The sequence below is a fragment of the Mirounga angustirostris genome, unplaced genomic scaffold (assembly GCF_029215605.1).
Source record: "Mirounga angustirostris isolate CCGP_5_RB_7025 unplaced genomic scaffold, mMirAng1.0.hap1 SCAF_9, whole genome shotgun sequence".
In the NCBI taxonomy this organism is placed as follows: Eukaryota; Metazoa; Chordata; class Mammalia; order Carnivora; family Phocidae; genus Mirounga; species Mirounga angustirostris.
The window spans coordinates 87,469,069-87,482,829 of record NW_026991717.1 but is presented as its reverse complement, the minus strand read 5'-3'; the positions used below and the strand labels follow the sequence as shown (position 1 = coordinate 87,482,829).

Below are 13,761 nucleotides of genomic sequence, written 5' to 3'. Positions count from 1 at the left end.
CCCCTCCCCGCTGCTGTTGCCCTTTCTCTCAAATAAATAAATAAATCTTAAAAAAAAAATAAAAGAACTATCAAATGTAGTCCCTGATTTTATAATAGAGAGATTTCACTTCCAGCTCCATTTCTGAGGGAAGGTTTTACGCATGAAGAATTAGTAAGACATTTATTCTTTAAGAGTCAAGCCTCTGAACCAGTTCTCAAATGGCTGCACATTGGAACCATCTGGAGAGCTCCAAAACCTACCGAGGCCCAGGTCCTATGCCCAGAAATCCTAATTAATCTAGGGGGTTGGAGACTTTTAGAAGTTCTTTTACTATTCAGACAACTTTAAGAACAATTGCTCTATGTCCTTCATTTATTTCAGTGGTTCTCAACCAGGGATGATTTTGTTTCCCCCTCCTCAGGGGGACATTTGGCACTATCTGGAGACATTTTTGATTGTTCACAATTGGGAGAGTGCTACTTGCATCCATTGAGTAGAGGCCAGAAATGCCAGCAAACATCCTATAATGCACAAGACAGCCCTCACAAAGAATTATCAGATCGAAAATGTCAATAGTGCCATGGCTGAGAAACCCAATTCACTCATTCAAGAAATAGGAGCCAAAGAACCTGACTCTGTGCCAGCAGTCAGTGCTAGGTTCTGGGACCTGAGAAATGAAGGACTCAGCCTCTGTCCTTCAGAATTATCTTCCCAAGCAAGGGCAATGAAGCAAACCTCAAAGAACAGTACAATGTGAGAACTGGGCTAGAGCTAATCACAAGGGAATATATGTACAACAGGAGAAGTAACACCTATGCTTATGAGGAGGGAGAAGGGAGGCTTCCATAAGAAGAGGGCACTCCTCATCAGCATCAGCTGCTGGCAGTGGCTGATAGTGGTGGCTGGACTCAGATATTCTGGGTTCAAATTCAGACTTCACCACACAAACTAGTTGCGTCTTTGGATAAGTTAAAGAACCCTGCTGTACCTCAGTTTTCTTATCTGTAAAATCCAAAAAATACTATTTATCTCAAAATGGAGATTGAATAAGTTACTATATGTAAAGAACTTAGAATGATGCCCAATACATAGTGGGTACTTAATACTTTATCATCGTTGTAGTTATTTTTGTTGATGTATAGAAATCAAGTACGGAAGTTAATTCCGGGCAAAGGGAATATTGGGTGCAACAATCAAAGGAAGCAATGGCATACCATGTTTAGGGAACTATGTAAAGTTCACTACTGCTGGGCATAATGATTAAGTTGGGGCTTAGCAAATATTGAAGATGGAGAGAGGTAGGCAGTGTAGTGAACTAGAGGCAAAAACTCCAGTTTTTGTCCCTCCCTATAGCCACACACTTTGCTATGTTCATTTGTTGTTCCTTCCATTGAACGTCTATTTCTCTACCTCTTGTATCTGGGCTAACTTTATGACTCATCTTGGCCAATGTAAGCCAACAGAAGTAGCAGTTGGGACCAAGCCTAGGCCTCAAAAGGCCCATGAATTTCTACTCCCTCTTCTGGAATTTTGCTTAACAGCCAAAAAACAAACTGCCTAGCCTTCTGGAAAAGCAAACTCATGGTCTGATCCACTCCATCACACCAGCCAAGAGCCACCCACTGGGCGCCTGCCAGCTAACCACAGATGCAGGAGATCTAGGTGAGGCAAGCTAAGCCTGAGCAAGATCAGCAAAACACCCCCACCGACCTGTAGACTAGTAGAGAATACACTGTTGTTTTAAGTCACTGGATTTAGGGGTTGTTATTGCAACATTCTTACAGCAACAGATAACTAAAATATCCAGACACAGAAATGTCCAGATTATGGGATATCATTATATGCCATGGCATGGAGTTTGAATTTTTATTTTGAAGCCAATGAGGAATCACTGAATGAGAGTTAGCAGGAGACATCTAGGAAGAGTTTTAAGAAAAACTATCATGGCAGCAATGAGACAGAGGGATCAGGGTAGGGCACACCTGGAGCTGCAACTGGAGATAAAAAGGATGTGATGTCAGAGTTGCCATTGCTTAGTCACTGCTAAATTACAAAATTAAGAACTATGAAGAAGCTTAGTATTTAATAGAAAAAGTAGATTTTAAAAATTATGGTCTAATAAGTATAATATTAGTATCCCCCCAAAAAATTCTAGAAAGCTTTTAAATTCTCTAAGACCATTTCATGCCCAGTTAACCCTTTCATTTTTGATAGAATTACTAAAATGGTAAAAGAGTTGATAACATAGACATATCTTAATTCAAGGAGAAGTCAGACTGACCATCTTTGGGAATGGTACAGAGACACTTCTTCAGTGAATGGGATGATAAATTCTAACTTCCATTTCAACTCTCCTTTCCTAGGGTTCTGTTGGGAAGAAGTAGTAAAGATTTCGAACTGCAGTGCACTCATTTGTTTATAACCGCCTACCATCACTGCTGCCAGCAAATTTAGAAGGCAACCTTTGGTCTCTAGAACAAGCAGGGCAGGAATTGACAGGAAACCAATGTAAAGCCTTATGTATATCCATACGGCACAACTCTAAGATTTATAGATAAAATACCATTGACCACATTTTACAGAAAAGACAGACTATGTGACTTCCAAGGTTCTTAGTGAACAAATCAGAATAGAAAACAGAACTAAGGTCTTCAGTGATTTTTTTTCCCCCATTAAATACCTATGCCTGCCTCTTGCTTCAATACTCTATACTTGGTCATGAGATTCTTTAGTTTTAGAAAATAACCACTTAGGCTTTACCTAAATTGTAATGAATGTTTTGTGAGCCCTTTCTATTCTCAGACAGATCTTCTTCCACTCCTTCTCTATTTCACTGTGCTACCCAGGCCAATGATCAGATTTTAGATTAATCTTAGAGTTTTCCCCTTCTGTTTGTAAGTTTCTCCTGCCTTTCTGCCACTCAGGCTTGCTCAAAATGTGACTCTCCTCCTTTTCCTATCCAATTCCCAAACCTAGCATTCAAAGTCAGTTTCTACATGGAACACAAACCTTAGCCATCTGAGTGCCTTTAAAATTTCAGTATGCAATCAGAAATAATTTTTCCACACATTTAGTCTGTTTCAATGCTTCCAAAATGACTACAATAAATCTGTGAATCATGTCTAGAACATCTTTTTTTTTTTTCCAGACCATGATTTCTTTTATTACTTTCAAAGTCTTGGATAATTTACCACCCATCCCCTTCAAAATACCTGCATCTCTCATGGTAGCAAGTGATACAAATGTTACAAGCAATACAGCACACATTTTTTCCCATGAGGAATGAGCTCCCTTTATGTAGCTTCTTATGGATTAATCTTTTTTAAAGGGTTGAGGTCTTTTCCTTTCCTTCTCAAAAGGGATAAAAATTTTATTTTTATTTTTTTTTTAAGATTTTATTTATTTGACAGAGAGAGACACAGCAAGAGAGGGAACACAAGCAGGGGGAGTGGGAGAGGGAGAAGCAGGCTTCCCGCGGAGCAGGGAACCTGATGTGGGGCTCGATCCCAGGACTCTGGGATTATGACCTGAGCCGAAGGCAGACGCTTAACCGACTGAGCCACCCAGGCGCCCAGGGATAAAAATTTTAAAATTCAGATTTCATTGTCTTCAAAGTGTTCACTACTGTGAATTCTTGCTCTCTTCATTTTAGAGCCTACAGAGTAGTTAAAAATAAAACATAAGTTTGTAAGACCCAGAAATATTCTTTTTTTTTATGTTATGTTAATCACCATGCATTACATCATTAGTTTTTGATGTAGTGTTCCATGATTCCTTGTTTGCGTATAACACCCAGTGCTCCATGCAGTACGTGCCCTCTTTAATACCCATCACCAGGCTAACCCATCTCCCCACCCCCCTCCCCGGGTTCCAGAAATATTCTTTAAGTTAGAAATACAGCAAATGACCTTAATCACAATTACTTAAGATCATGAAGATGATAGGGACCTATAATATTAAGAATATAGCTTAGTTAGTACCTGCCTTTATTTTTTAAGTTTAATTTTTGTTATGAAAGTAATAAATGATTGTCTATATTCACAATAGAGAGAAAAGGTGGGAGGGGAAAAAAGATCAAAAAGGCTAATGAAGGAATAACAAGATAGTGGCAGAGTAGGAGGACCCTGGGCTTGTCTCCTCCCACAAACACAAGTAGATAACTACCAAATCATCCTTAAATACCCTAGAAATAGACCTGAAGACTGACATTACAAACTCCACAACTAAAGGGAGAGAAGAGGCCACATCAAGGAAGGTAGAAATTATTGAGCCATAGTTTAGGGGAGAAACGGATCATGGGTACTTCAGAGGAGAGGGAACCATGGTCATGGAGAAGGGGGGGAAGGGGAGAGAGACAGAGAAAGAGAGACAGAGAAGTACCTGGGAATGCACAAGGAGGATGTTTCCCCAAAGTCATTTGCTTGGAAAACAAGACGGGCTGAATTTCATGAATTCTTGCAACCAGCAGGGCTTAAGGCCTAGTGTTTTAAAGGTCAGTGGGCTTGGCTGGGATAGAGCCTGAGGGCACTGCCCTGATCCAGGAGAGAAGACAGGCAAACAACACTGGGGCAAACAGTGTGGAAACAGCAATCAAAGAACACCTGGGGCACACAGTGGGTGATTATTCACTCTTCTCAGAGAGTGTCCCTGGGAGGCAAAGCAGGATAAAAACTGTACAAGGACTGGCCTCACGGAATAATTTTGAATGTGTTCCCTCTACTCCATTATTTGCAAGATTTTGTAAGACCATAAAGTTGGTCATTTTTTTTTTTTTAAATGGTAGAATTCACCAATGAAACCATGTGGTCTTGGGCTTTTCTGTGCTGGGAAATTTTTGATTCCTACTTCAACTTTCACTCATATTGGTCTAAGAAGATTTCCTACCTCTTGGATTCAAGATCCATGAGTCAATCTTGATAACTTGTGCATTTTTAGGGATTATCTTTTTTTCCTACCTTATCTGATTTGTTAGTATATAATTGTTTATAGTAATCTGTTATCGCACCATGGATTTCTGATTTACCTGTTGTATTGTTTTCTCTCCCATTTCTCATTTTGCTTTTGAATCTTTTCTTCCTTAATGTAGTTAAAACACTGCCAATTTTATTTTTGGAAAAACAGGTCATTACTTCCAATGTTATGTTCTTGCTTATTCTGGTCTCTATTTCTGATTTTTCTTTGATATTTCCTTCCTCTACTAAATATCAGCTAAGTTCCTTCTTTTTTTAGTTCCTTGCGCTGTAATGTTAAGAAAAAAAGTTCAAATAAACAACTTAATACAAGCATTTATATCACAAATTTCACTCTAACATCTGATTTTGCTGCATCCCATAGGTTTTAGAATATTGTTTTTTCTTTTGTTTGAGACATTTTGATTTGCCGTTTGATTTCTAATTTGGCCCATTGTGCAGTAGTGTTTAATATTTACATATTAAATACTTAATATTTACATTGTAGATTTTCCAGCTTTGTTTTATTGTTGATCTTTAGTTTTGTACCATTGTGGCTGGAAAACCTACTTGGTAGGATTTTAGTCTTCTTAAATTTATAAAATTTGTTATGTCCCTTTTTACGTGTTTATGTGATTTAACCAGGGGATTCTTCTGTATGTACTTGAAGAAAATGTGTATTCTATTTTTCTTGGATGGAATGTTTTATATACATCTTTTAGAACCACGTATTCTAAAGTATACTTCAAGTAAAAAATGTTCTTGTTAAAAAATAACTTTAGGGGCACCTGGGTGGCTCAGATGGTTGAACGGCTGCCTTCGGCTCAGGTCATGATCTTGGGGTCATGATCTCAGAGTCCTGGGATCGAGCCCCCACAACAGGCTCCCCACTCAGCAGTCTGCTTCTCCCTCTTCCTCTCCTCCCACCACCCCCCTTAACTATACTGGAATTAAAAACTTAATTTAAAAAAAGGCTAATGACAACTAGTAACATTTTACTACAGTTGACCCTTGAACAATCCAGGGTTTGACTGCCAACCCCTGTGCAGTCAAAAATATGCATATAACTTTTGACTTTTCAATAACTTAAATACTCCTAGCCTACTGTTAACCAGAAGCCTTAATGATAACAATCGATTATTTTGTTTGTTCTATTGTTTTATTATATACTGTATTCTTACAATAAAGCTAGAAAAACAATGTGAAGAAAATTATAAGAGAAAATACATTAACAGTATTGTTTAAAAAAAAAAAAATCCACGTGTAGGTTGTGTACCTGGCAGTCCCCCAGAAGTGTCTCTTCCTTCAACTGTGTGTGGATGGAACAGATCCGGGGATCATCCCTTCCTCCAGCCTCCAGCCACCCTTTTTTCTAGTCACAACCCTAAGAACCATCTTCCAGCCATCCTCTGCCTCTCTGGCTCTTATTTCAACTGTGATGATGTGGCTCTTGAGGACACAGGCCACTTCTTCCAGGAGCTGGCCAAGGAGAAGCTGGGGGTACCAGGCATCTCTAAGATGCAAAAACAAGGCTGCGGCCATGCTCTCTTTCAGGACTTACAGAAGCTATCCCAAGATGAATGGGGCAAAATCCTTGACACCATGGAAGCCAACATGGTCCTGGAGAAGAACCTGAACCAAGCCCTTTTCGATTTGCATACCCTGGCTTCTGCCCATGAAGACCCTCATCTGACTTCCTGGATAGCGACTTCCTAGGCGAGAGGTAAAACTTGTCAAGAAGAAGGCAACCACCTGACTAACCTTCCCAGGCTAGCTGACCGCCCCAGGTTGGGCTGAACAAGTATCTCTTCTAAAGGCATATCCTCAAGCACAACTAGGAGCCTCCAAGAGACCAGCAGCCATTGAGGAGCTCTCTCTGGCTCCCCCTGGTGTCAGGGCTTCTTCGCCTAAGTTTGCCTACAGCTGCTAGGCAACTTTAACTACCCTGGAGCCCTTTCCCAAAGGAAAACAATAAAGTTTTTTTTGTTTTTGTTTTTTTTTTTGGGTGGGGGGACATGTGTTGGTGGACCTGTACAGTTCAAACCTGTGTTCAAGGTCAACTGTAATTATCTTTCTAGTCTTTTTTCAATAAATACATTTACATAATTGTGCTATATATCCAGGTCTAGAAACTTTTTACTAAGAAGCATAGCATAAGTATTACACCATTTTGAGTATGACTTGATTATAACACTATTTTGTGCTAAGAGATTCACATAAGTGGTTAATTGGATCATACCCACATTTTAAGGTAATCATCCTAATTTTTAAAAATTTAAGGTAATTGCCCTAATTTTATAAGTAGAGAAACTATGGCATCCTGCTGTTTTTAAAACATTTTGTAGAAGAATTAACTAGTGTGCTTATTAGAAATACAAATTAACATGCCTCTACTCTAAACCTTCTGAATTAAAATCTCAAAATAGATAAATTCAGTCAGTACCCCCAAGTGATTTTTCTGCTCTACTGAAAAGTGAACACTTTTGCCTCTTTGTAATACCGCTAGATTTGCCTCATCTAGCTAACCAATAACATATTTACATCATTCATTTTCTCAGTCACTTACTTTGAACCATGCATAAGGGTATTAGAGCAAGTCTTACGCAGGATTAGGTTAGGGAGATTTTCTAAAGGCGGCCATGGGGGAGAAAATAAATTAGTTTACTGCTTCCACCTGAGGTACTTATAAGGCAGTGAAACCGTACTGCATTCCTCCTTTATAGCCTCAATTATAATGTCTTTTATCTCAGCTTCCAAAACAATTTCAAGTTCAGTTGGCTTCCACCTGAGTGCTTTAATTTTTTTCTAGTTGGTAACGGCTGCCTCTTTTATTTTCATCTTGAGACTTCTCACCAGTCTTTTCACTCACACCTGAATTCCTTAGGACAGAAGTTATTTCTTTTAGAGATTTAGTAGTTCATGTTTCTGTCCAAGAAAACATGTTCCTTCTGGAGGTCACCCACACCCACCCCATACCCCAGTATTTGCTACACTGTCCACATATTGTAAAGGTGGAATCTGTATGTCTGAAAGTGATTCTATTTTGTAATATACAGCATCTGAAAGGAGATGGCGCACTTAGTTTAACACCCAAAGTAAATTAGATGTTAGACTAATGCCCAATAAATCTCATGATAAAATTGAGGCACTGATTTCGGCTCAATTTGGAGGTTACTACTGATTTGATTTACCAGAACAGAGCAGGCTATTTCAGCTCCTTAGGCTTTCCTTTTCTTCTGTAGGGTTAGGCATGTAATTTCAAAGGACACAATCCAAGCCTTGTGATACACTGTGTCAATGTTACCAGTCAACTCAAAAGTAATGGAGTCATTCACCAAATTCTGTTGTAACTATCTTCTGAAACGCTCATCTGGGCCACAAAGCTATTACTAAATATGTGGAAAACAGCACTTTAAGTCACAAATTTTAGATCATCTCTCTCATCTTGATTCATAATTTTGAGACATCTCTCACTTGAATGAAAAACTTAGTCAAAATTTTTTTTAAAGATTCATTTGTTTATTTATTTACTTGAGACAGAGACAGAGCATGAGCAAGGGGGAGGAGGCACCGGGAGAGGGAGAAGCAGACCCCTTGTTAAGCAGGAAGCCAGATGAGGGACTCAATCCCAAGGACCGTGAGATCATGACCTGAGCCACTGAGATCATGACCTGATCCTAAGGCAGACGCTTTACTGACTGAGCCACCCAGGTGCCCCTCAAAAAGTATTTCTAAGGAAAGTACTAAGTAATTTATTTTCTGAGCCCCTGAGTGGGTATAAAAGTCCAGTGTCCATCTTTACTATTAAGAAGCCTGAGGACAACCTGATTCTCATTTCTTGGTACAGATTTCTTAACAATTGTAAGATATCTTCATAGTCTTATAACTCAAATATTTTGCTGTTACTGGGTATCAATCACTTAGATCTCGCCTAAGATATAATGAGTATTTCCAACATGGACGACAATTTGTTTTATTCAACTACATTTTGGCTGAGAAAAGTTTTCTTCCATTATGTTTTTAATCATTGCTTCTATCATATTATTCCTATATCAGGAACATTGTATAATTCTGGAAAGATTGTTTTCTTTGCCATACATATCTATCATCTTTTAGCTATACTACAGCTGACAAATATGCTTACAAAAACAGTGTTCCTTTTATAACTCTAATGTTAAAAATTAGAAGTGTTGTAATACAAGCATTACAATTTCAAAATAGTTATCAAGTAATTGAAAAGCTTGAACTTGGAAGCAAGTCTACTAGGAGTTCATTTAAGTAACGCTGGATAAATATAAGATTTACTATTACTTCTCATTATGTTAAAGTTTCTAAATTAAATGGCTTAATGGCCACTTAGTTTATCAGACACACAATTTGACATTTTCATCAAAATCTGTAATTTATGATCTAGCTAAGTTTGATAAAATATTTTATTCTATTATATATATTTATCAGTCCAAGAGGAGGTAATTTACAATAAGGTGAATTTTTAATTCCTGCTGAGAAAAATCTGAGTAAGAAATGCCCTTACAAATATTGTCAGTCTTGATATATATAGTTATGAGTTTGGCAGTAAAACAGATGAGCAGAGTCTCTCAGTTCACATCTGCTAACAAGGAGTTTATAGTCCTCAATTTATTTTGCTTTCAAAAAGGAATAACTTATGAGAGACTATATTTACATCCTTATAATTCTTACTTGTGATCATTTAGAGTTAATATAGCGGAGAGCAGTTCAGGACATTCTTTAAAGCTAAAGACAAAACCAGATAACCACTTCAGTAACCAAATAGTAATTTAAGGTCCTAGATTTCTACCAGAATAAAATAAATGTTCTTCACAATAACTAGGTAAACTGATGATAATAAGGAGCTTAAGTTGACATTTTACAACGGTCTATCTTTGGTAAGCTAAGGCAGCATTTTTGGAACTTCACTTTGTAAGAAAAATAAATACATAAATGCACCTGTCTATGTGAAGCATTAATGGCAGTGCTGTGTAACAAGAGAACCACAGCGTACTTTACAGTGGTAGAATATTTAGGGGACACCGAAGGATATACCCCACACTCAATATTAGGTTATCAGGGCTCTGAAATGTATTGTAATACTAAATAAAACTTATTGAACTCAGTATTTCCTAAACTCATAAATATGGACACTTGTTTTATCACATATTCAGTAATAACCTGAGGAAAATTATTCCATGAAACACTCCTTTTAAAAATCTGACCTAAAGGTATACTAATTGGCACACCCATACTGGACAACTGGGGAGAGGGAGTTTAACAAAGGGACCAATTACAAAGGTACGGATAAGATTAAGGAAATAAGAGATGCTGTATTTTCCAGGGTCTAGCAACATCATGAGACCATTACCACCCATTGGCCTAAAGGGACAGAGGGAAGGAGCAGAGACTAGAACACAGGGTAGGTTGCTATCATGGGGAGGTAGGACTTTTGGTAGAGGGACCTAGCCAACCCAATAAGATATAGCAAAAGGGAAGCTAGGGGAATAAATACCCAGATCCACTCTTTTCTCACTCTGTGATCACCTATCCTTGGTCCCCTGGGCCAAACTCAACCAAAGCCAGACAGTAAGGGACCACATTAATTCTGTCTATAAAGTTCAGCTGCCTTGGACACATAGCAGGATATGAAAGAGTAAATAGATCTGGATGAGCAAATATCCAGCACAGTAATACTACATATGAGGTCTATTTAGTACATTTTCCCTTCCAAGTATAGTATATTAGTTTATTAATTTTTTTCAAAGATTATTTTGTTGAAATATTTGCCTATCAATATTTACTAAGCTTCTACTATAACAGTAAACAATGACAAGCTCCCAAAGGAGCTGATAGCCAAAAAGGCATGGGAGAAAGGTAACTATGTAAACTGAAATGCAATTTAATTAGGGCTATAATAGAAGTATGACTAAACTGCTGTAAGTTTACAGGGGAAAAAAAGTAACTGACTAGGAAAGCCAAAAAGGCACTAGAGGGGAAGTGATACTTGTTTGAACAGAGTCGTGAAGCATGAATAGATTTTCCAGGCAGGGTGGCTGGGAAAGTCAGGGAGTGCATTTCTAACAGAAGGGACACTAGCTAAAGGTCTGCCTAAAGGCAGGCCTATTTTGTGCAGAGTTTGGTAAGAGGTTCTGAATTGTTGATTATGCAGGGCATGCTCTGGAGTTCTGGGAGGTAAAAACCTGGAAGCACTGATTAGGTACTTGTCATAATTCTAGGACTCTGGAATTTGTTCTATACTTAAGAACGGTTTTCAGTGTCATTTTAAGTAAGAAATTAGAGATTAGTAGCCATGTGGACTACAGATGGGGTAACAGTGGCTCTGAACACCAATTCAAACTAATATTTACTTATTCCATCCTTCTGAGTCTATGGGTTGCACTGATACGCTAGAGAACAACCTTTTTGTTTTTGACTATGATTGCAACATGATCAATTCAGTGTAATTTTAGGATGTGCTATCTGAAATTGTGGTTGTTCAAACAGTGTAAGAGAGCCTGTTAGAGAAGAAGATCCCAAACAGTTCTGTTAGCAGGCTCACTTTCTGATACATAGCACTATGGTTGTGCTAGATAATAACTGGCAAGAGCAAACCATACAAATTTGGCCCTATATGGTTCACATAAGTCCTGAGTGCCAATTTTCATAGAAACTTAAATTAATCCTTCCTCCACTGCCTTGTCCAATTAACTGTTCTCCAATTAACTTCAAAACAAAATAAGATTTCCAATAAAAGACTTCAGGGCACATACTAACTTTGGGTGGCATTTACAAATTACTTCCCTTTCCCTGCCTGATTATAATCAGATCAAACCGTGAATGAACCATTCTGAATTATTGAATGTAATGAACCAAAGAAATAGAAATGTGCCTGTGGGGATAAAAGTTCATTCTCCTGAGGTCTTTCTATATTTCTATCCTGTGTGATATTTCTCAGATCAGTGCTTAAAAGAATAGCTCAAAAATAGTATCAAGTGCTTTAGTCCTTTGTCTGAAATATGTTTTTTTCCTTAGGCTCCTGTTCATCTCTGTCTCGGCCACCAAATAGACTGACATCTGAGGGCACCATACATAATGCTTTTTGATAATCAATATTCAAGAAATGCATAACAGAGCACCTTTGACACTTAAAGGCTGTTTGGTTTTGCCTAAAACAGACCTTCTTCAACCCCCATTTCTACCCCCATCCCCATAGTCAAGTCATTTTCTTCATTCTTGGCCTATTTCTCCTAGCCCTCCCACCCCATCTCTACCTTGTGTGCCTTTGTATTTACCTCAAAGCACTTAGCATATCAATACAATAATTACTTACCCACATTTCTCACTCCCTTCCTAGACTGTGACTCCTTAATCTCAGGAACTATTTCTAATACACCTTTGTAACCCCAGAAAACAGTGACTGAGTATATGATAAATTGAAGGGACATTTTCCATAAACAGCAACCACTGAAATAATATGCAACTTATTTTTCTAGTCCTAATCATACTGCCAAATTCTTACTCCAAGAAATCAATCAAGGAAATCAATCAAGAGTAGCACCACTGAAAGAGAACTGGGGTATGAAGCTGAGTTGCTCTGAATCATAATGATTCACAGATTGGAATATATTTCACCTCAACTCCAAACTAGTATCTTGAATATTGGACCCCAAATTCTCCTCCAAATAGACTTTTACCCTGCCATTCATTTTAACTGTGGTTCTCATTTTGGCTGTCACATCTCCTTGAACCTAAGAAGTACTTGTAAACCCTAAAACTAAAAGATCTTTACTTATTTTTAAAAGTTACAACTACCAGTTGGAAGTAAACCAACTATAGTAAAAACATCTGAACAAAATACAAAACGGCAATTACCTAAAAACTCTGAAAAGTAGTAAGTAGACTGAAAAGGATAGTCAAAACTTGAAGTGACCAGTACAGTAGTTTCCTGGAGTTCCCCCCCCCCACATCCCCTTCACCTGTTACAGATTGAATTGTGTCCCTCCAAAAAATATAGGGGTCCTAACCCCTAGTACTTAAATGTGACCTTATTTGGATATAGTGTCCTTTAAGAGATGATCAAGTATAAAATGAGGTCCTTAGAATGGTCCCTAATCCAATAGGACTGATATCCTTATAAAAGGAGAAAATTCGATCACAGAGACATGCACACAGGAAGAATGCCATGTGAAGATCAGAATTCTACTGCCACAATCAAGAAGCTACCAGAAGCTAGGAGAGAGGCCTGGAACAGATCCCTCCCTAGTGCCAGAGGGAGTATGGCCCTGACAACACCTTGATCTCAGAGTTCTAGCCTTCAGAGTTATGAGACAAATTTCTATTGTTTAAATCACTCACTTTATGGCAATTTGTTATGGCAGCTCTACAAACAATATACCATATTTTCTCTCCCAGCTTTGACTTGAAGATCACCTCAGTTATGGAACAATTCAGTGGGCACAGACAGCAAAAATCTCAAAGAGAATTCCTGTCTTTCTGGAAAGAGAACAAGGAAAAGGAAAAGTGGATCCTAGAAGCGTGTGTGTGTGTGTGTGTGTGTGTGTGTGTGTTGGGGGTCGGGTCCTGTAAAGTCGAAAGATGGAGATGGTAATTCTCTATTCTATGATCCAGTACAAGTTCTAGACTAACCCCTGCATGCATGTGTTATATGCACAATACAAACCCAGTTCACTGCAAAGGTTATAAGACCTGAATTAATAATACAAAACATGATCCACTTGCTAAAATAAGCCCTAAGTGGCATGCACAGAATTTAGTCAAAGCAACATAGTAAAGGCTTTTAAAACCGAACTGATATTAG

The 13,761-nt window shown here is 38.2% G+C and overlaps 1 protein-coding gene across 1 annotated transcript in view; it reads right to left on the bottom strand.

Annotated features, from left to right (window-relative positions):
* The window catches only part of LOC123861542 (uncharacterized), a 1,204,655-nt gene that overhangs the window by 871,374 nt on the left and 319,520 nt on the right, over positions 1 to 13,761 (bottom strand). The window lies entirely within an intron of this gene.